At 36.4% G+C, this 24,369-nt stretch overlaps 1 long non-coding RNA gene across 26 annotated transcripts in view; it reads right to left on the bottom strand.

Annotated features, from left to right (window-relative positions):
* LOC144294167 (uncharacterized) overlaps window positions 1-24,369 on the bottom strand; it is a 256,798-nt gene that overhangs the window by 19,883 nt on the left and 212,546 nt on the right. For 17 of the 26 annotated variants that reach the window (XR_013361649.1, XR_013361635.1, XR_013361640.1 and 14 more), the window contains one exon: window positions 159-272. The exons of 5 other annotated variants lie outside the window; for them this stretch is intronic. This is a non-coding gene — a long non-coding RNA (uncharacterized LOC144294167). Of the gene's footprint in view, window positions 1-158; window positions 273-2,595; window positions 2,729-18,717; window positions 18,966-20,382; window positions 20,590-23,579; window positions 23,664-24,369 lie in introns of those variants that run through there. 4 more of the 26 variants (XR_013361641.1, XR_013361642.1, XR_013361645.1 and 1 more) reach the window with 4 other exon arrangements.

Genomic DNA, 24,369 nt, shown 5'->3' with positions numbered 1-24,369 from the left:
CAAAAAAAAAAACCAACTAATTCAAACAACCTTATAATTTACAGATGGAGATTCTGTAGTGCCATCATGGAAGGTTTCTGCCCTCCTCATTGTTAAGCAAATTCTGTTAGGATCATGAAAAGAAGGTAAACTTCTCAAGGAAAATGACTGATAATTACCTCCTAGGACAAAGAGAATGGAGAACCATTGAAATACAGTCTCTTCTCATTTTTAGTCAGACAGGCTTTAATTTTGAAATCCAACACTATTGGGGATGAATGAAATCATAATACCTTTTAAGAGAAAAAGAAAATAAGAAACTTATGCTGTCATTTTGTCCCCATTTATAATCATTTCTTCAAAAAATTTGTAATTATGTAATTTTGTATTTATGTAATTCTCTTAAGACTTGAAATTTTTTTGAAGTGCCACCCCCACACCCCCACCAAAGACCAAATTAGTTTTATATGAGGCTCCTCTTCCCACAGAGAGAAAATCTCTACAATCATCTGATTGATGCACTGTGATATATTATTTGGATGATACCCTTCTCTGTCCTCAATCTTTAATTCACTTGATAAGCATATGAATATCCCCAAATATACCATATGCTCCTCTGCCTTCCGGACCAAGTCTTTAGGCACTACTTCAAATGTTGCTCCTCAGAGACCCTTCAACTTCGTCCATCTGAGTGTATGCACCCAGTTTCTCATGGTTAGTGCTAGAGGAGTCAAAGTGTATTCCTTCTCTAGGGCTACATCTATTATGTTCGTATTTTAATAGAAAAAAAAAAAAAGCTAAAATAAGACCAAAAAAAAAAAAAAGAGAAAAAGAAAATGATCCAATAAGCTACTTTCATGTAGAGATAGTGAAATCTTGGAAGCCATGTTCTACGAATTCTTCTTTCTCTTGCCCATCAAAGCGAAAGCATACCTATAAGAACCAAAAGTTAATGCCCTCCAACCATAATGCTGTTCAGTCAGAAATAGTAAAATGTTAGGAGGTCCAACCTGGAGCCTGATATCTAGTCCTGTTCTAATCCTGTTCTGCCCTTTGGAAAATTTCTTAAGCTACAAATTTTCAGTTTACCCATTGTCAAATGGGGAGGTTTTACCTACATCATAAGACAATTGTGAGAATTAAGTCAATTACACTGGCAATATTTAGCTCTGGCTAAATATTTAGTATCTAGCATGAAGTATAGGAGTCAGTTATATTAGCTGTTGGCTATGAACCTGTCTTCAGTTCTTTGTGGTCCAGCCCTAAAAGTTTCATCAGATCAACAAAAAGAATCAAAGGAGTTAACAAATACTATTTCTTCATGGAAAAAAAGAGATTTTTTTAAAAAGTTGGCTTAGAATTTTAAAATAATCCTCATACTTTCTGCCCTAAAGCTTGGTTAACCTTGGTGGTAATCAAAATACTTGTTTACTCCCTTTTATCCTTTTTGTAACTATCAGGCTTATCAATTTTAGTCTCCTTGATACAGAGTGCTATGAAAATTACTACCTCTGTCTCTTCCACACTTTAAATCAACTGACCCAAAGTAAAATCAATCAATGAACCAATTTCCAGACATTGTCATTAAAAAAAAATATGGGTCTACTACTGAAATTATGACTAAAATGTGATTTCAGGAATACAAGGAAAATTAGTCCTGGGAGGAATTAAGTTTTAAAATTGTGATACCACGGTGCATTGCATTAGAATATGTGACCTGGACATCAGAAGTTAGGGGCATTAGAAGCACAGCAAGGGGAAAAACATATGACTTACATTCTCATGAAGTTTGTACTTCTATAGCTGCATGTGGATTTCTACGAGTGTCAGGCCTAATTCCAGTTACTTTCCCATGTGCTGTCTGTCACAAATACTGTAAGCTGGTTCACTCAACTCCATTGTAATTCCCTTTAGCATGTCTTCTTATAATAAAGACTGGAAAACTAAAAACTACATTTCCAGACTCCCTTGCCATTAAGAATTTATAGGTATATAGTGGGGAGCTTTTTCTGGTTTTATTGTTCCTGGCTGTGTAGCATTCAAAATTTGTTCCCTTAACTTCCTGGAGCTTCTTTATCTTATCTAATACACTGTGATACATATCTTTCCCGTTAAACTAGTGTATTAGGGTTTTGCAGGGAAATAGATCCAAAAGGATAGATATAGAGAGATTAATTTTAAGAAATTGGCTCATGCAATTGTGCAGCTTGACAAAACCAAAATGTACATGGAAGGCCATGGAGACAATTGTGGTTCCAGTCCCAAGATCTTCTGCTGGCAAAATTTCCTCTCCCAGGGAGGTCAGTCTTTTTCTATTAAGGGTTTCTATTGATTGGTTTTTGGGGGGATTCCTGGGTGGCTCAGCAATTTAGCTTCTGCCTTTGGCCCAGAGCATGATCCTGGAGTCCTAGGATCGAGTCCCACGTTGGGCTCCCTGCATGGAGCCTGCTCTTCCCTCTCTGCCTGTGTGTGTCTCTCTCTCTGTCTCTGTCATGAATGAATACATAAATAAAATCTTAAAAAAGAACTGGATATGGTCCATCCACACTACAGAGAATAATTCACTTCACTTAAAGTCTGTTGATTGAAATGTTAACCTTGGGATCCCTGGGTGGCGCAGCGGTTTGGCGCCTGCCTTTGGCCCGGGGCACGATCCTGGAGACCCGGGATGGAATCCCACGTCGGGCTCCTGGTGCATGGAGCCTGCTTCTCCCTCAGCCTGTGTCTCTGCCTCTCTCTCTCTCTCTCTCTCTCTCTCTCTCTCTGTGACTATCATAAATAAATTTAAAAAAATAAAAAAAAATGAAATGTTAACCTCACCTAAAAAAAATGGCTTCACAGAAAGATCTAGAATGTTTGTCCAAGAATCTAGGTATCATGGCCTCACCAAATTGACACATAAAATTAACCATCACAACTAGTTAGAGTGGATTTTGTGGTCCACAAATGAAAAACTCTAACATCACTTCATTTCACACAACCTCACAATAAACGGAGGGTTAAGAATTGCAATCCTTGTTTTATAGATGAAGAAACCAGTTTAGGAAAATGTTTTGCACTGCTCTGTGAAGTTAAAAAGCTGAAGATGATTTGAAGCCAGATTCAAGATCCCAAATCCAAGCTCCTTTGATTACAGTTCTGTTGCCAGTAAATTCTTTTAGGAAGATAAAGCTAAGCACATGGAAAAATTAAGAGCTAATACGAGAACAACTACTAACCCTAAATGTAAAAAGAAGTTATATATCTGTTACAGATCTACAATATGGGTCTAGAGTAGAGTTTTAAGGAAAAAGTGGATTTTAAGTTAGATAAGATTGATGTATACATGAAGGAAAGAGGAAAAAACATTCCAGATAAAGGAAACAGAACAAAACAAATGCAAGGAGTGGATATAGACCTGAATATGTGGGGGTTGGTTAAGTGTCTGGGCTGACTACAGAAGTAGTGAGGGGAAAATTTGATGTCTAGTTTGGAACAGATTATGGTACCGTTAAAATCGATAACATAGGTAACAGTCACAGGATCTTGTGCTGAGAAGCATCTTGATAAATGTGGTGGTCAGCTATTATTCCTATTCTAGTGGTTCCTGGTCTTCATTTCTAGTCTTGGCACACCAACTCTGTATTTCCACCTGACCCCAAAACATGTTTTATAACCACCTCAAATCTCTCATTCCCAATGTCAACCATTTTTCTCCTAGACAGGCTCTTTTTTTAAACAATGAAATTGCTATTTCTCCCAGTCTTCCAAACTACATCTTTTATGTTTCCCTCTTTTTGTCCCCTGGATCTAATGTTCAACAGGGCATCATTTCTTCATTTCAATTGTCACTTGAGAGCCTGGTAAGATTTAATGCATCTCCCTCCATGTGCCCGGATTACAATAATAGCTTCCTAACAGATATCTCTGTTTCTGGAGGGTTGTAGAAAAATATGCTTATGTTCTCAACACAGTGACTGGCTCTCCTAATTCTGAATGTTATTTACGGCTTAGGTAGTAAAAAGGCTACCTCTTCTCTAAAGATTTGGCATAATTCTTGGAGAGAAGTGAGTGTATTAGATATATTCGCCAACCCCTGCCCCTAGGCAGAATTAATTATTCCCATAGGACTCTAAACTTGTCTAAAGATGGGATATATCACACTGTTTTATAGTTAATTTTTTATATGCCTGTCTACCCCCAAAGAGTAAGATTTTTAATCCAGCACCATACCATTTTTCACCATTAAGCTCTACCCTCTAACCTGTCATATCTTCACTTCTGTGTAGCAAATTTAGAGCTAATTAGCATTATAATTACTGTTACAAACAATTATTTCACATAGCTCTTCCTCCATCTTTCTTGGCAAAGCCCCATCTCTGATTAAATTTACCTATCTTGCCCTTTCATGCCTGCCTCCAAACAATTGAATTCTGCTGAGAGTAATATAAAATCAAGATAACGGATCTCACTATAAATGCATGAAACACAAATATGAAATTATCACGCAACACAACAATATTTTCATACTTCTTATTTTTGTTTTACCACTTTCCAATTGACTAGCTTGCACCCTGAACTTGCTCCTGGAACCACCTATATTTCCCTGCTTCACATTCAGCTAATGGTTTTAGTTATATTTAAAATTTTAAAAGGAAGCAATCCAGCCATTAGTCTCTCCTCTACTCTCCACAAATCTGCTGATAAACCACTGTTTGCACACATACTTCCCCTTCCTTCCTGCAATTGCACATGAACTGTTGTTCCTAGAGTCCTCTTATATCCTGGATTCCAGACACTTTCCTTCTCAGGATCTTTGTTCCTGAACTTTTTCTGAACCAGTAAGTTTCTCTTTTCTCCTCTCTCAATCTCCCTTCCTTTCCTTCCCCCTGCTGGATTATATCTATCATCTCTCATTTTTTTTAAGTATTTTCATTGACCCTAGATCCTCCTCCAATAACACCCCATTTATATCCTCTTCATGGTTAAAGTCTCACCTCCACTTTTCCACCTCAGTCTCTTCTCAACTCACTCCAGTTAGGCTTCTCCTTATATCCTTCCACAGAGACTGCTTTTAATAAGGCAAACACTGACCTCCATATTGCCAAACCCAAAAGACACCTCTCTCTTCTTATTTTACTTGATCTCTCAAGAATGTTTTGTACAACTGATTGCTTCATTTTTTGTTTAAAATTTTATTTATTTATTTGAAAGTGAGAAATAGCAAACACAGCAGGGGAGGAGGAGAAGAGGGGCAGAGGGAGATTGAGAAGCAGACTCCCAGGTGATGGGGGCACTCCCACTCGAGGCTAGGTCCCAGGAAACTGAGATTATGACCTGAGCCAAACTCAGATGCCTAACTCACTGAGCCACCCAGGTGCCCCCAACTGATTGCTTTTTTTTTTTTAATTAAAGATTTTACTTATTTATTCATGAGAGACACAGAAAGAGAGGCATAGGGAGAGGGGGAAGTAGGCTTCTTGTGGGAAGCCTGATGTGGACAGTACTCGATCCCAGGACCCTGGGATCACGACCTAAGCCAAAGGCAGATACTCACCCACTGAGCCACCCAGGTGCCCCCGATTGCTTCTTGAAAGGCTTTCACCTCCTAGCTTCAGTGAAGGATTATTTTCCTATTACTGGTCACTCTATCTCAGTGTCCTACTTGCTCAGATCACTACATTTTAGAGTGATATGGGACTCACTGCTGGTAATTTTTTCTTCTCCTTTTATACACTTTAGGTAGGTTAGTCTATTTGGTACCATGATTTTAAATATCATCTAGTTAGCAACGTATTCCATACTTCTATGTCTAAACCTAATCTAGTCTCCAAACTCGTATATCTAACTGCCCTTTTTATGTCTCTATTTAGATGCTGTCTATTCAACTAAAACTTGACATCACCATCACAGAACTCCTTATTCCTACCCATTTACCCTCACAAACTTTTTATTATGAATTTTCCCCATCTTAGTGCTAATTCATTATCTAAATAGGTGCTCAAGCCAAAAAATGCTGAGACCATTACTGATTCATCTTTATTTCTACCTCCCACATTTAGTACATTAGTAGGATCTATAGACCTTCCTCAAAATATATGTCATATCTATCTACTTTCTGTTTCCCCTCTTGCCCCTTAATATGCCATTTCTGCACAATACCCAGTGGGATCCCATCAAACTACAAACCAGCTTATACTATTTCAATGTTCCCCCCCCCCCGCCCTTCACCTTCCCATCAAACAGCACAAAATGCAAAACTTTTCCCTGACTTACCTCTAGCGTTTATCCTCTAAGACTCTTTCCCTCAACCATCATGCTTCCTCTGTACTTCCTTCAGCTCAAGCACAGCAGATGTGTTCCTACCTTGGAATTATTGCACTGTATCTCTGCTTTGAATGTTTCTTCCTGATCTTAATGGGACAAGTTCTTAATGGTTATTCAGATCTTGTTTCAAATGTCACCTCCTCAGATTTTCCCCCCTACTTATCAGTCTAAAGTAACTAATAAACTACTTTCTGCGATATGGTCCTTCTATAATTTTTTGCATAGTTAACATATGATTTTTCTTATTAAATAATTTATCCATTTATTCATTCTTTCTGTTATTTTTTTTATTATCTACCATATTAGATTGTAACCACCATGGAAATTTATTCCATTATCTGGCCTGTTCCCTACTCTATCTGTAGTGCCCAGAAAAGTGATTGGTAGATTTTAAGAATTCAATAATTGAAGTGAATGAATAATGAGATCTGTGGTAGTCATTAGTACCCTTGATAGAATTAGACTTCTTAGATCTTTGTAGTTGGATGTGGCCATATAACAGTTTGGGCCCAATAGTTATGAGCAGAAGTGATGTGCGTCACTTCATCACTGCAAGAACCTAGAGAGTTCTCTTTCTTCCTGTCATGTGAATATTTGGGAAATCTATCAGCCTGTCCTGCAATGAGGACAGTGATGACATAGCAACAGAGCTTCCAGCCAACTCACAATAGACAGATACCATGAGCAAGAAATAACTGTTTCTTTTAAGTCACTGAGTTATTGAACTTTCATGTTACATAGCACAATCTAGGCTGTCCTGATAATAAAAGAGCTATCTTTGCATTTTTATCAAATAGCTTTGTATAAGGATGCCATATGTATTTTTTTTTCCCTCAGCCTGTTTCTTCATCTATACATTTAGAAAAATAACCTTTACTTTTCAGGATATTTGTCAGAATTAATGTAAACCAAAGATAATATTTATCGAGCACTTCTATGTGCCACACAAAGTGCTAGCTAAGCTCTCATTATGTAAATATCCTGTATAATTCTTGCAACAGGGCAGCCCCGGTGGCGCAGCAGTTTAGCGCCGCCTGCAGCCCAGGGCGTGATCCTGGAGACCCTGGATCGAGTCCCACGTCAGGCTCTCTGTATGATGCCTGCTTCTCCCTCTGCCTGTGTCTCTGCCTCTCCCTCTCTGTCTCTATGAATAAATAAAATCTTAAAAAAAAAAATTCTTGCAACAGCCTTTTAAGGCATGTTCTGTTACTCTGTCCATTTTACAGATTAAGAAACTGAGCTGCAGAAAGATCAGTTAACTTGCCTAAGATCATACAGGTAGTAGGTCATAAAGTTGGGACTTAGAATCCAAACCTAAGCAATTTGTCTCAAAAGCTTATGGTTTTTGAAAAAGATAAGGTATATACAGGATGCCTGGATAGCTCAGTCAGTTAAACAATCAACTCTTGATTTCAGCTCAGATCATGATCTCAGGGTTATTGATTGAGCCCAAAGTGGCACTTTGCATTGGACTCTCCCTTGCTCTCCACAATGGGCTCCATGCTGGCCATGGAGCCTACTTAGGATTCTCCCTCTCCCTCTCTCTCTGCCTCTTTCTTTCTCTCTAATAAAATTTAAAAAAAAAAAAGATAAGGTATATAAAGTAGTTGTCGTATTGCCTAGCACCCATTATTTTCTCAGTGGGTGACTATAATTTACCAGTATATTGAATTTCTAGAGAACTACACAAATGCAAAGTATTTGGTTTTGTTATCTTAAAGACTTTGTCTTTTCTCAGCACTTAGTAATAAATGCCTAAAAAGCTATATTTACAGAAGAATAGAATAAGATGTGTTTACCTGGTTACTCTGATCAAGATAGACAACCATATAGACAGTCTTGGCTCCCAGTGATTTATTTAAGGAAGCCTAATACAGACTTTAAATATAGGTCTTTTTAAGGAACTCAATGAGTATGTAGGCAGTAGGCAAGTATCTAACTTCCCAGAAGTATATTTGGCATTGTGGGATCAAGTTGGAACTAACTGGAGAACAAGTAAAATTATTAAAGGATAGTATAGGTCCACATTTTTAAATGCCATTCTGTGTAGATAGAAAGTAAATCTAGTGAAAGTTTAAAGGAGGAAGATCACTGGATTGCCTTATTTAGAAGTTTGATATGGATGTTTCTAACTTTAGACAGTTATGTCACCATTAAATTACTGTGGAAATCAAGCTATATTTTAAATGAATTCTGCTTGGTGACTAAAAGGGTTCTAAATAAATTAAAATCCAAGTTTTCAACAAGTGTAAGAGGGACTTGATACATTCTTATTGTCAGAATGACATATAGCTTTATATACTTCAGGCTCTGTTTGCATCAAGTATAACTAGAACTTTTTATAACTCATTATAAATTCTAAATGTTAAAATCTAAATAGTCCTAGGTACAAATTTCCTAGATGACCAGATACATGTCTTGGAAAAGATGAAGCAAATTTAGGAAATTCTCTCAGGGAAAAGGAACTCTATGACGATGTAATGTTAAGTAGTTAACACTATAAATATATTGAAAATGAATTGGACAAAGATCACTCCTGCTGTTGAACCATATGGAAGACACTTAAGGAAGGAGTTGGTGTTGGTTGTGTTTATCTTCGCTACATAAACCCAACTGCACTCTAGGTATTAACATTAACTTTTGAAATAACAGGTGTTAAATTTTGAACAGAAGTGGGATATGGTTGCTAGAATTTTACTACTTCTTTTTAAGTGATGGAAACCTATGTATGAATTTCTGAGAACCTAGGACAGTTGAATTTTTTAGTGACTTGAACTAAAACAGCCTTCCATTCTGTAAGAACAAATTGCACTGGGTTAATCAAAATAATATTAGGCTTGAGATGTAATATTTTTAGATGAAGATAAGCTAAGTTGGGAAGAAAGCAAAGAAAGGAGGAAAAGAAAATGAAAGAAGAAAATGGCTGGAATAACTATGGCCCTTAATAAATAGTTTGTTAATAATCACTCTTCTATATCTTAAGTTGAGGACTCAGGAATATTCAAATTCACTATACTGGTTCCTTAAACTTGAAAAAAAAAGTGCCTGTTTTTTAATAGATACAGTTTGGAGGGTTAATTCTCAGCATATCAAAGAATAGGTCTGCCTCCCTCATTTTTCTTCCCATGATATTTGTAATGATTCACTCACCAGTGCAAGGAAATATTGTGAAAATATTGTTTATGCATATGGAAAGCTGGTCTGCTTAAAAATAGGAAGTTATTTCCAAATTTAAAATGTATCTAAAGCATGAATTCTCCTTTGAAATGTCTTATAATAATGGCAGAGAAAAGATTTAACTAAAAATGTTAAGTACACATTGATGGCTAAAACAGTTAATATAATTATTGTAATTTCGCAGTTACTAATATAATATAGAAGATTTATCCCTCAAGACAGGGGACCCTAAGTACAGAGGTAAAGGTAATAGATATTCCACAAGGAGATGATGAGGCTCTGGGACGAGACCTCTTTCAATCCAGGCTCTGGCCATCTCTGCATTGTAAATAAGTGAAAATAAAGTTTGAACAAGCCACCCTGAAGTTAAGCCTTTCCATGGACCATGGTATTCCTTTGGAAGTATCACTCCGACCTGAGTCCCTACTACAGCTCAGCTCATTAGCCAAGGACGTTTCCCTGACTATCTCTGCCACTCATGGAAAGCTGTGTTCTCTATCAACCTAAACAAGCTAAGAACCAGGAGAGAGATTTCTTCCTTAAATATTTTGGGTAAATAGAGCAAGAAACAACAAAATACCTTTTTACAAAAATCAAAGCTTTGTTCTTGGTTTGCCTCTACATAGGATTAAGGTAAAATTGACTCTTAGGGAGGAAGCTAATAAATCTTAATAATGATTTTGAATTAAAATCCAAACCCAAATCTTAAAAAAAAAAAAAAAAAGAAAGAAAGAAAAGGAGTGCTTGAGGGATCCCTGGATGGCGCAGCGGTTTGACGCCTGCCTTTGGCCCAGGGCGCGATCCTGGGAGACCTGGGATCGAGTCCCACATCGGGCTCCCGGTGCATGAAGCCTGCTTCTCCCTCTGCCTGTGTCTCTGCCTCTCTCTCTCTCTGTGACTATCATTCATTCATTCATTCATTCATAAATAAATAAATAAATAAATAAATAAATAAATAAATAAATACCTTAAAAAATTAAAAAAAAAAAAAGGAGTGCTTGAAAAGCACTGCCTTCGGCTGCTAAAGACTTCACAGTGCATTTCTGTGGAGAGCCAAATGCTTATTTCTGATAAAGAGAAAGAGCAAAATGTGCTAGTTAGAAGACTAATTTCTTACAACAACATGAGAGTTAAATGAGTTGTATGAAGTCTCTCAAAGTTCCAGGTGAGATTTCAACCCCAAACCCCAGTCCTCAGTAGCATCTCTGAATAAACTACCTACCACCCTACAGCCAAGCAGCATTCCATCAATTATGAGTGCTCTGACAGACAAAAGTATAAGGTCTGGGCCAAATCTTTTACCTCCCATGGGAAATTTCCTTAGTGAAAGCAGTAGCTGGTTGATGATTAAGTCCATGCCTAAATATCACTTGTGCCTAGAAGCATACTAGAAAATTCCAGTACAACAAGACCAAATATCGATGCGGCCACCATAGAAAGCTGCCTGTTAAAGCCCTGTAATGTCACACACTTAACACGTTTTCTCCCCAGAGGGAGAAAAGCATTTTATAAATGCTCCGCCCCGTAGAAAAGATTGGTGGCCACAGAGATTTTACAGTCTGTATTGATTTCTTGAGTGGAAATAACAGATGCTGTTAATGAAACTTCTTGTGGGTATACATGCAATGTAACCTATCGCATCTCCCTTGGAGGTGAAATGTAAGTTCTTCCAGTCTGAGGTTAAGCTCATGTGTGCCTGCCAATAGCAACAGGGTGTACGCAGCAGCCTAAAGTTTACCTCTGGGGGAAAATTTTATCTATTAGGAAAAAGAGTTACTTCTAACCTTGGTTACCACCTTCAAAACAAAGGATAAAGAAATTTCAGACTTTTTAAAATCTATGCAAGAGAACATAATAACAGAGAAAGAAAATAAGCATGTGTATTACTGATCTGTCGTCTTCTCTAAGAGAAATTATCACCAAATAAAAATCTTGTTAGCACCATTTGCTTTAAATATCTGAGCCCTGAAAAAAAAAAATATATATATATTATATATATATATATCTGAGCCCTGGTAGCTCAGTGGTTTAGTGCCACCTTCAGTCCAGGGCATGATTCTGGAAACCCAGAATAGAGTCCCAGGTCAGGTTCCCCGTGTGGAGCCTGCTTCTCCCTCTGCCTGTGTCTCTGTCTGTCTGTCTGTCTGTCTCTCCCCCTCTCTGTCTCCCATAAGTAAATAAATAAAATCTTTAAAAAAGAAATCTGGTATCATCACTCATGGTTTGTAAAAAGATAAACCTAGGTAACTTTTGGTAAGTATAAATTACTACTACTTTGACTCAAAGTACCTTGAAGTACTCAAAGTATCATAGTTAATTATTTTTAGAGCAAAGATAAACTAAAAACTCTTGTCTAATTTAAAACCTGAAAAAAAAATTGGTAAAGCTGAAATATTGCCTTCCTTGATAGAAACTTGTTCCTCTGGAATACCCTTTAAAGATATTGTCTTAGTATTTCATGGACTAGACATATTATGAACAACAATTTTTTCTGTTCCTGTTTTTTTTTTAAATTAAAGAAATGGTTAGAGCAAAGTGGGTTTTATCTAATACAGAGAAGAGAAGATTGAGACTAATATAATTTAATAATATGTTCATGTGTATGGAACATAGTTCTTCAAGGTACCAACGCTTGCTATTTAATATTCCATATATCCAAGAATAAGGGAGTATCTAGAGTTCCAGTATAAAAAACACGATAACAAGAATTTCAACATGATTACAGAATAGGAGATCTTCAGGCTTCAGTTCATTTTTAACACAATGATTTGAAAGAAATCTACCAACACAAGTGCTTTTGTGGGAGCTTTGGGATCCAGGTAGGAGATTCTAAAACACTGTTGAAGTCCAGTATTAACAGTGCTGTTTTTGGAAGGCAGGACTGCACCCTGGTGGCAGACTAAACAAACATGGTCCCACCTGCTGACTTAAAAGCAGCCTTATTCCCTTATGGACTTGGCTCTAGCCCTGCTTGGTCATGGTCCAGCAACCAGTGTCATCCAGCAATGAACCCAGAGGAGCACACCTATCTGTGGCCCCAGTAACAGGCTTTCCAGCTACAGACCCAACTGTGGACCCTGATGCAGCCTTGTGACCTGGCTCCAGCCCTGCTCCACCACCAGTCCAGAATTAATCCTACTCTCACAGAGACCTAACAGAAGACATGCCTATCTGTACCCTCCACCTGTACCTCCCCCTTCCCCGTTCCAGTATTACTGGCCAGCCAACCTTAATCCTGAGACTGCAAATTCTGAAGCAGCCCTATGACTTGGCTCTGGCTCCCTCTACCACAGTTCTGCAGGTTATCCTGCCTACCCAGAGAGCCACCAGAAACCCAGAGGGAGCCTCCTCAGGAACCCAGTGGGAACCATCTATGCTTCTGGCAATAGGCCCACTGTCTGTCAAAAGCAGCCCTGTAACTGGCTCCCACCATGCTCAACAAAGGCCCCAGAGGCAATTTTGTCAAAGTCAGGATCTGGCAGGAACTATGCCTGCCCACGTCTCTAATGATAGGCCTGCCAACTGCAGACCCAGAAACAGCCATGTGACCTGGAACTAGGCCCACTTGAGTAAAATCCTGGAAGCAGACCCATTAGTCTGCAAACCCAGCAGGAGAAGGTCTTTAACTGCCAAACCCAGTCTGTAAACACACGAGAAAGTATTTGCTCCTCAAATGCATGGGTATAAATTCAAGGCTACATGGATGGTGAGTAATCAGCCAAACAAAACTAATAAAGCTCCAGTAACCCATCTCATATATTGAGATTTTTTATCATGAGTGAGTCAAATGCATTTGACAACTTTGCAACTTTGTCAAATGCATTTTCTGAATTTATTGAGATTTGGCAAAACTCAACGTCCATTCAGTAAGTTTATAGGATACAAAATCAACCTATGAAAATCAGTTACATTTCTATACACTACAACAAATTATCTGAGAAATTAAAACAATCACATTTATAATTGCATCAAAAACAATTAAAATTCTTAGGAATAAATTTAGCCAAGGATGTAAAAGATCTGTACACTGAAAACTGTAAGATATTGTTGAAAGAAATTGAAGAAGACACAATTATATGGAAAGATACCACATGCCCATGTAACAAATGACCATAGGAGAAAAAAAAAAAAAAAGGCAAACCAAGAAAAAGGCTGTTGACTATAGAGAAAAACTGAAGGTTACTGGATGGGAGATGGGTGGGGAGATGGGTTAAATCCATGATGGGTATTAAGGCGGGTACTTGTGATGAGCACTGGGTGTTTTATGTAGATGAATCACTGAAATCTACACTGCATGTTAACTAACTGGAATTTAAATGAAAATTTGAAGGAACCCACCCAAAAAAAAAAACAACAAAAAAACGACCAAACAAAAATATACAATCTACCCAAAGCCATTTATAGATTCAAATGTAATCCCTATCAAAATTCCAATGACAAAAAAATTCCAATGACATTTTTCACAGAAAGATAAAAACAATTCTAAAATTTGTATGAAACCACAAAAGACCCTGAATAGTCAAAATAATACTGAAGAAAAACAAAGCTGGAGGCATCATTCTTCCTGATTTCAAACTATATTACAAACCTGGTGTAATCAAAACAGTATAGTACTGGCATAAAAGCAGACACATAGACCAATACATAGAGTTGGAAACCCAGAAATAAACCCATGCATATATGGTCAAATAATATTTGACAAGGAGCCAAAATTATTCAGTGGGGCCAGAATATTCCCTTCAGTAACAGGTCTTAGGGAAACTATATTCACATGCAAAAGAGTGAAATGGGACCCCTATTTTACACCACTGACAAAAATTAATTCAAAATGTATTAAAGACTTAAATTTTTAATATTTTTCTAGAGAAGACCTATTTATCCAAATTCTTTTTATAATTTTCCAAAATATTTTTAGATCTATATTTTATCCAGAAATATCACTGTCATCCAATGGCATTAACATATGTTGTAGATATGTTTCCTAGTAGATATGATAAATTAGCTTATGTATAAGCATACTTCTAAATTAAAACCTACTTCTGTATTTGTGTGTGTGAGCGTTTTCCCTATAATTGAAAGGTAGCTTTATTTAGCTTTATTTATTTAGAGCTGGAGTCATGAGTTTTGAGTCAGGCTCTTCTGTGATTATTTGTGCAATCTTGAGCACGTCATTTAACCTAAGTCTTGGTATTCTCAGTGGGTTAATAATCATAATCACATAATTGCTGTAAAAGAAAATGATAATTGATAGAGAAGTGCTTTTCAGTCTGCTACCATATATTTGTAAATATCATATAGCAATATTTAAAAGATATTATATCATGTGCACTGGTATAATATAAAAATATCCTAGTTGCTTTGTGTTTCAAATTTAAGATCTTGTAAGCCTCCAACAATTGTAAAATTATCTAGAGATTATAAATTTTTAACGTATATGGTAGCTAATGACACAAATGAATACAAAAGAGATTAGAAATTACTTCATACTTTTTAATAAATTTTATTTTAATTTTTCTTCCTTAGCAGCTCACTATATTATTTATTTTACACTGGAATCACTAACAAATCAAAGGAAGTACTTTAGTTGAGTATGTTGACATTATATCTTGCTCTCAAAATTAGTATAACTGGGAGACAATGAAACTTGATGACATCAATTTTAACTAGTATACAGTTGTATTAAAATATAAATTATCAACAATCATACACCCACACAAAAAGACACATATACTTTTTTTCTGGTTTTGATTAAGAGTCTGAGGCTATCATTTTCCCTGTTGCTACCTCCCAATATGCAGTCCTTTATACACTTGGCATGCTCTGCCTCCATACCAGCTATCCTGTCTCAGTCTGCATTGTCTCCAACCTATTCAAGCCTCATCACTGCCCAGCCAATGTCACAGCCCCAACTGATATAGTTGATTTCTCTTGGGCACATCTTTAATCCTTTCCTCATAAAGCAGAATAAATAAACATAAGTAAAATCACATTATCCATCTATTTAAAACCCTCCAACAGCTGCTCTCTACACTCAAAATAAAAGACATATATCTTAATTTGGCCTAGCCCCAATCCTCCACATGATCTGCTGCCTCTCTCCTTCCTGACCTCATTTCATTTCTTCTCACACCACTCTTCTTCCAAAACTCCAGTTGCACTGATGCTTTCTTACCCTGTGACTCCTGTATTTGCTATTTCTTCCTTCCCAGAGAGCAGCGTGAAGGGATCTTACTCATCAAACACTGAATGAGGGCTTTAACATCATCATATTTTTTCTATTAGTCTATTTCTACTATCTAGCTAAAATAAATGGGTATGTAGTCTGATTTAGAGAAGTATGCTTGTTATACAATGATAGGATACCAGGACTCTCTTGGTTCTCCTCTTAAAGAGTAAATCCCTAAAATCTTCTCATATAAAAATGCTGAAGCTACTCTCTACTGCCTCTACTTGAAAGATATCTCAGACCTTTCCATGCACTGCTCCCTTCTATCATCCAGATCTTAGCTTAAATATCCTCTCCTCAGCAAGGCCTTTACTGACCATCCAATCTGAACATTGTTAGTCATTGTCTTTATATTGCCTTTTGTTCCTTGTTTATAGTCATTGTCAATCCCATAATAGGTATTCAATAAATGTAAGTTGAATGAACGGTGGCATTTTAGTTTGTGTGCATGTACAAGAACTTGACAAGTACATAAGCAGCATGTTATGATAAGACTATATTTTCATAAGCAAATCTCTCTTTTTGAAGTTTCCCTTAACAGGATCAAAGTTAATTAGTTAATGTATTCTATTTCTCTACGGACATGAAGAGAAGAGAAAGAAAAGCCAAATAATTCCCCAAATACTTTTCACTAGTTATTTTTCCTATTCATCATTTCATTTTGGCTCTTTTATTTTAACTTATATTTTTTCAGATAAAGACAAGTTGTCAGATATATGAGTCTTTGAGAATACTATCACTTACTTGGATTATTTTAAGGCCAATTAAAGGGAAAACAATAACAACTGCCAGCCTTCATTTCCCAAAGTGACAGGTCATGGTTCTGTGTTGTGTTGTGGTGAATATATACGCATATTATAGTTTCTAAACAGTAAGTCTTGAAGACATGTTTCCTAAACCCATTATGCTTACTATGAATTTATGCCAATATTTTAACTCAAAGTTACCAAAATACTGAAAGCAACTTGAGATCTCATAGTAAGACTTTTAAATGTTAGGATTTCTGTTAATATGTAAACAGGTTTCCATATCAAGATTAGCTTCAGGTCACATTGCTTGAAAAGAAGGCATCACAGTTTTAGCTATTTTATGATTCAGTTTGGCATTTGCAGCAAGAAATTCAGGCTACCACCAAGACTTCACTATCTACTGTCTCAACACCATTTACAATCCAATGAGGCAATCTGCTGAAATGTTCTGCATCTCTATTTTGTCTCTCAGCCACTCTTGTGCTTCTCCACCTTGGGATATAATTTTGGAAGATTCAATATGACATATTTTTTTAAGATTCTTGACAGACTGAAAGGAATGTAAAAAAAAAAAGACCCCAAGAAACAAAACAAAACAAAACAAAACCCAAGTATTTTATTTTAAATCTGATTTTAAAAGCCTGACATTCTTGTATTGCATTCGTTTCATTAACAATGATTAATAATAGTATTCAATTTTTTCAAAGAAAAACAAAAACAAAGAAAAACCTTTACCTGATTTGCAAAGACAGCAAGGAAAATGTTCATTCATTCCAAAACATATTGATAAATTTATTAAGAGATTGCAATGTGCTAAGTGCTATGGAGAATACAGATGGAATCGTATATTTTTTATATTGCTTCTTTATCACTTTATTATATAGAGGAAAAATAAGAAATGTAAATATTTAACTATAATGTAAAGTGAAAAAGCAATCTGATCTTTTCTGCATCTTTCCAGATGCAGTTGAATGTGAGTGAAGAAAATCACAAAATCAGGTTGAGAAGTTTCCATTTCAAATCTCAATTGGGCACACAATAGTACCCATGAAATTTTATCTGCTTCTGCAATAAACTCACTTTCCCACTTTCAGAGGCAACACCTAAAAACTCTCCTCTCTCCTCTAGGAGTCAGGTTTATGTTCTGCAACTCCCATGCTGGAAGACCTTAACCAGCACTTTATTGACAAAAATGGAAGCTATCTGATTCCCAGCTCTCACATCCCCACAACGAAATCTGTGCTCTAGCTACCCCTGCATCTATCTTCTCTTCTTCAGAATAAAATGATACACTGCCATTTTTTTTTTTTTTTAGACTGCCATTTCTGTGGCCAAAGGCCACTACCTCCTTCCTTGTCCCTTGGGTCAAATCTTTAGAGTCTTTCTAAAACATGTGCTGCCTTGACTTCCTCTTCTTGTATCTTCAGTCTTCTTTTCTTCACTGGATCGTTAATGGACATGTTCTTCCATATGAAAGAAGAGAAACTTGCCACAACACCACATTGTCCAATTAGTTTTGTCCTATTTTTCAGCTTTCATCTGTTGTTACACTTAAGTTTTTTTTTTCTATTTTCTGAACTTCAGTTCATAATTCTATGTAAAAATTTTCTGATCAAAGACCTTGTCAAAGTTCCAGGTGATTTCCAGGCTTCCAGAATCAATGGATAATTTTCCCATATTTTCTTAGCATCTAAGATTTTGCAAAATCAGACCATTGTTTCATTTTGCCTTTCTGGTCCTTTCAGAGTCCTTTCCTCTCTACATATCTCCCTAGATAATAGCTGCTATTCTTATGTCTTTTAAAGGTATTCTGTGCTATTAATGACCATATTCCTAATTTCAGCCTTGACATTCTCCTCTGAGATCCAGAATTGTATCCAGTTGCCTTCCTTTATTATCAGTTTGGGTCTGTAATATACATTTCCAACTTAATTGTCTATATCTGATTCATGAGGAAGATCAATTAATTCTACTTTTAAAATATATATGCAATCTGCCCATTTCACACCTTCTCCATTGATTTTCTCTGTTCCAGGTCATTATTGTCTCTTTCTTAGGCTATCCCATCAGCCTTGTAACTGTTCTACTTCTGCTCTTAGGCCCCTTTGCACAACAGGAAGAAAATAGTATTCTTCCAATCTTACTTGAATCATTTCTCTCCCCCAAGACAGAACAGTGGTGGACCAAGAAAAAGATATTTAAAGAGGAATTAAAAGATAGTTAAGTTTTTGACAGTGGAAATTTAGGAAAAAATGTTTTCCAGAACAACAGACCAGCAATAGCAAAGACGTGGAAGTGAACAAGCATAAGAGGATACCTACAGATGAGTAAGTGGTTCTATTTTGTTATATCAGAAAGCACATTAAAATTAGTAGTAGGGATCCCTGGGTGGCGCAGCGGTTTGGCGCCTGCCTTTGGCCCAGGGCGCGATCCTGGAGATCCGGGATCAAATCCCACGTCGGGCTCCCGGTGCATGGAGCCTGCTTCTCCCTCTGCCTGTGTCTCTGCCTCTATCTCTCACTGTGTGCCTATCATAAATAAATAAAAATTAAAAAAAATAAAATAAAAATAAAATAAAATAAAATTAGTAGTAAACACTAAGGTGAGGGTTGAAGCCAGAGAGCCTCCAATTTGCTAGGTATTTGACATTTATTTGGTAATTTCATTTTATGCTCAATACTGAAAAATGAATGAAGCAATTTTCTGTTTGTGATTAATAAGCAGATCAATAGATTAATGCAAACTACACAGAGATTGTATTTAAGGTGATAAGTGGGTCATATGAACCTGTCATGCCTCAAGTATGTATCTTTATCTCATAAATAATTATGCCATCTTTTGCTTCTTTTGACATCAGTTGATGGCAAAAATAAAATATTGGTTTGACCCATATTTTTCTTTAAGAGAAGAGAATCTTTGACATAATTGAAAAGTCTACTGCCAGCCTGCTTCCCATGCATTTTTTCCTTCTGTGAGATATTCCTTTTAATTGGAAATTTTGTCATAGAGGTTATATATCCTTCATTCTACCCACTTTATAAATAAATACCTTTAAAATAACTTTTCAATGATGCAAAACTCAATATCTTGTTTTAAGGCTAAGGATACCTGGTCAATGTTCAAAACTACTTATGGATTATGTTGCACTCTTGCCCCATCCACAACGTTTTGCAGGACAGAGGGAAGTCCAGAAGTGAAAGGAATGCAAGCATCTCCCAAATTTCATTAAAAAAAAAAAAACTTTATTGTCAGCATTGCTTCTAGGCCTTATGCTCAACATATATCCCTATTGACCACCATCACCCTCACTTTCCAGATTTCAAAATCTTTGGGAAGGGGCAAGTCATTTCACATTAAAATAAATTTTGGGACTAATTGAGGCAGGCATTCTGAATTGAACACCAGAGTGTCTGTGATTGTTGTATAATAATATGTGATGTAAATCTATTGTAAATGAATAACTGAGTCAGGCATCAAGTCAATTCACAACCTTTTGGTACTTAGAGCTTTGGGCAGTAAAACAATTAGCACTTTGGAGGTTTGTGGTCAAGAGGTGCCCTTTGGGAGACATGCAATCAATAGGGCTGTGAGTCTGCTGAGCAATTTAAGGCTTCCAATTAAACATTTTAAAGAAAGTTTAATTCCAAATAACTGTATTGGCAAGACTAGGTATATGCAAGCTGCCAAAGTCAATATATTATATGCCATGAGGCAATTTTTACAATTGCAAGAACATATGTAAAAAGAAAAAGACTGTTTTCTCTATAACCTAAGGTCAGTAAGCATGCACCCTCCCTCACCCAAGATACTTTCTTTAAAGTTTAATGAAGTTTTCTTTCCAAGATGTAAGATTTAATTTATCCCCTTATCTCCAAGCTTTATACCTCTATTTGAATACATATGTAGAAACAGATCATGTATATTTTTTAAAGAATGTATTTATTCATTGGAGAGAGAACATGAGCAGAGGAGGAACAGAGGGTGAAGTAGAGTCTACGCTGAGCATGGAGCCAGACATGGGCTCCATCCCAAGACTCCAAGATCATGGCCTGAGCAAAAAGCAAATGCTTGACTGACTGAGCCAATCAGGCATCCCAGATCATGTATATTTTAATTAGATGTAGATGATTTCAATTTTCTGATTCCATGTTCCTGCAAAGATGAAAGGGAAAACAAATGGGCAATGGGTATATCAACTAAAATATCTTTTTAAAAGAATAAAAGGTAATAAATATTTGGGATTTCCCTTGCATTCAAAGCCCCCTCCCTACCACTACCACCATTTTTAATCAGTTCTTATGTTACCAAGTGTTCCTATTTAGAACTGTACAATCATTGTTATAATTAGGACACAATGCTCCTTTGCTTCTTTGTAAAAATACATCAAGGATTGCTTCTGAGAGCACAAGCTCTCAGCAAAGCTGAAACAAACTCTTGTTATCATTATCCATTTAAGAGTGGTCCCTGCAAATGTCTTTCTAAAGAAATTCTAGAAAAATTTTTCATGTATTTATTTACAGTCATCCTGCTTCCACAAATACTATGAAGAGGATTAGATAGTATGAAATATTTATTTAAAAAATAAAACTAGTTAAAAGGCACAGAGAGACCTATATGCCCAGCCTTTGGGAATAGTTCAGTAATAAAAGATCATTATTATTTTCTTAACTAAATTTCTATAAGATTATCTTTCCTGTAATCAGAGAAAGTCAGGAATAGAAGGTTTCTCAAAAACTTTCTACTCTTATTCTCATGAGGGATGGGGTAGAGACCAGAAAAACTGGCTTATCTAGAAGTATACAACTTAGATAAATCATGATCATTTTAGCATGTTCTTGCTTGGTAACTTCAATGAGAAGAACCACCATGGTCTATCTCTAAAATGATACCTGAGAGAAATACATTTCTATTTAATTTAATGCACAGCATTCAGAGTCTCTGTTAAATGCAGCTGGAGTTTAGGAATATAGGTTATATCCAGAGGGCAATGGAAGTCAACATTAGTCTTTTTAAGAAGGTAATTTTGTCCTATTTCCATTTTTGAATGTTTATTCTTATTCTGTACACAGAAGTGATGGTAGGGATCCCAATATGGGGAGAAGAGAGAAGACTAGAGATTATCTCATTAACTGGGTGGAGAGATTATGATAGAAATAGTGGATATGAAAAGAAGAGAATTAAAAAAAAATAAAGATTTCTAGAAATACAAGCCTAATTAGGCATAGAGGAAAGTGAGAGTGACAACTTAGGGAAGAAACCCAGGTGTTCTGCTTATACAACTTGGTAAGTGGTGGTAGTATTTAATAAGGAATACAGAATGCAATGAATTAATTCATTTAATGCACTTGATACATAATAGGTGGTCAATAACTGTAGCTATAATTTGACAATTTGCTGCTTGTTCTTGCTATACTCTATAGATATTATAAGCAAATTGTTGACCTTATCCTAGATGTTTAAACTATCCATTGAGATAAACTAGCCACAGAATCACCATTTCCTTGTATCAGTTTCCTGAATCCCAATGCCCACAGGATGCTGTGAAGAGGACTAACTCAGGGCCACATGCAGTGGGTTGCATACAGAACAGAAACCCTAAGGAAACGTGAATGTTTTATAATGCACCATAAGCTAACATGCATTTTGCAGTAGAGGGAGGTACTATCTCTGTTTTCAATGGCCATATGTTTTCAATAAAAACATTTTTGAAAAAAAAAATAAAAAAACAAAAAAAAACATCTTTGAAAATATAGATCAGAATTAAGCCATCAGTGTTTCACCTGCAAGATTTATAGAAATACAAGAGACCCATGGAAAAGTATCTCCTGATGTTGAGCAGACACTGGGACCTACCTTTGGCTCTCACTTAGTAAGGTATAAAATCTTACATACCAATATATGTGCCTTTCCTTGAGTACTTTGGCCCAGACTGCATTCTTAAAACACTTATTGTTAAATTGGACAGTTCCATATTTCACTAAATTTGGCTAGCACTTATTGAAAGACTTTGGGTAAGACCTCAGGCTCAGTATATTTATGGATATAAAAATGAATGAGGTATGGTTTTTGCCTTCTAACTACTCATAATCCAGTGGAGGACATAGGCAACTAAGACCTAATGTAAATTAAGATAGAGAAAATTATGGGATAGTGGAAGAGAGAAATACCAATCTTGACTTAAGGTAGAGTTTGAGAAGGAAAAAGAAAGATATTAAAAGGGATGGCTGGATTGGTGTGGGGCAGAAGAGAAATATGAGTTTAATCACTCTGGCAACAGTATAAACAGTTTAAAGAGGAGAAGACTAGAGACAGTCTATCTCTAAATATAGTGCCAGGGAAAGTCTCAATGACAATTTGAATTAAGGCAGTATCAGTAGAAAGGAAGGAATCGACTGTTGAGGTAAAAGAGAGAATTGTGCCTCACTGTGTTGGTGAGAGTGAAAGAAAGAAAACAATTGTAAATAATCTAGGCCAGATCGGTTATGTGACCAAATCGCCCTGGTTTGGTGGTTGCCTCTTGTGTCAGTTCATGACCTAACTTGAGCATTCCATATCTTTCTTCTTCCCTGGGTCCAGTGTTTGGTTTAGAGGTGGGTTTGTGATGCAAGTCATTTGGCTACACTCAAATCCAGAACTTTAGACTTGAATTGTTAGAAACAGAATTTCCCTTTGTGCTGGCCATGGAGATATTAAGATGTAATGCTGACTCCTGAGTGGTACCTCAAAGAAAAGGCAGACAGAGAAGAAAGTCATGTGGAAAAAAAGCAAGATTAAGAGATGAAGAGAGATGGTAATATACTTTGAGACCTTCAAACCACCCATGCTGCAAATGAGAAACACTGCTGAATTTTTCAGTTTTAGGAACCAATTCCCCTTGTTTGAATTATGTTTCTTCCATTTGTGCTTGAAAACACTTTAACTGAATCAAGACTGCCTTACTTGAAATGTACTGAATTTTAGTCTCTCCAACAGACATACTCTAGAAAGTGTTGCTTCAGTGGGGACAGGGTTGGACTGTATGATATCTAAAATTTCTTCTGGTAGCAAGGATCCATGGAAGACTGAATTTTAAAGGAACATACAGGAGAGTGGAAGTGTATCTGTGTTAGTACTACATCTGTGGAACATAGTTTTGGATGCACCTTTGCACTTCCTATGGCATATTTCAACACAGTGAAATCAATTCCATAGAATGCATATAAATGCTCCTCTGTATTCTTCTAGTTCTATAACAGAATGAAAAAATAATGTTTAAGAAAAAAAGCAACAATAATGATGAAACACCATCAGCATAATGCAATGAGAAATATAGTCAGCCCCTTTTATATTCACATCAATCATGGCAGAACCAGAAATGGATATACAGCCTTGTTCGGATGTGTCTTACAGAATTACTTTAGAACACTGAGGCATAAAGCTCTTAGCTTAATGAGTTGGTAACATTTTGCAGATTTGCTTAAAACACATTGCTTTCCAGACTGTGTCAACAGACTCCAACAGTTCTTGCCAACACGCTCGTCCTAAACAATTACATTAAGATCCATAAGGCCGTGTTTACAGTTCTGAGAAGCAAATGTATTGTTAATGGGCCATAAACTATCCTCTGACTCAATGGATTGGCTTTTTGAAATTTGTGTAATAGTCAACGGAAAATTTCCAACATCCACTTGGCATGGAAGTGGAATTAGCTTGGGGACATAAAACTGAATGCGAGAAGCATCCCTTCCACACATTTCCAATCTGATGTGCTTTTTATATAGAATAAAACAATTTACACAAAATTTTGAAGGAAGATCGTTGCCATAGTTTATAATAGTTTTATATGTTGTAACAAAAAGTAAATAATCATTATGAACCATAAAAAAGTCCTATGTGTACAATATCCTTAATTTTCTCTCAAATAGTTTTTTAAATCTCTTGTGAAATAGCTGC

This window comes from Canis aureus, chromosome 2, assembly GCF_053574225.1.
Source record: "Canis aureus isolate CA01 chromosome 2, VMU_Caureus_v.1.0, whole genome shotgun sequence".
Taxonomy (NCBI): Eukaryota; Metazoa; Chordata; class Mammalia; order Carnivora; family Canidae; genus Canis; species Canis aureus.
The sequence above is the reverse complement of the archived record's forward strand: the minus strand, read 5'-3'. Positions and strand labels throughout refer to the sequence as shown.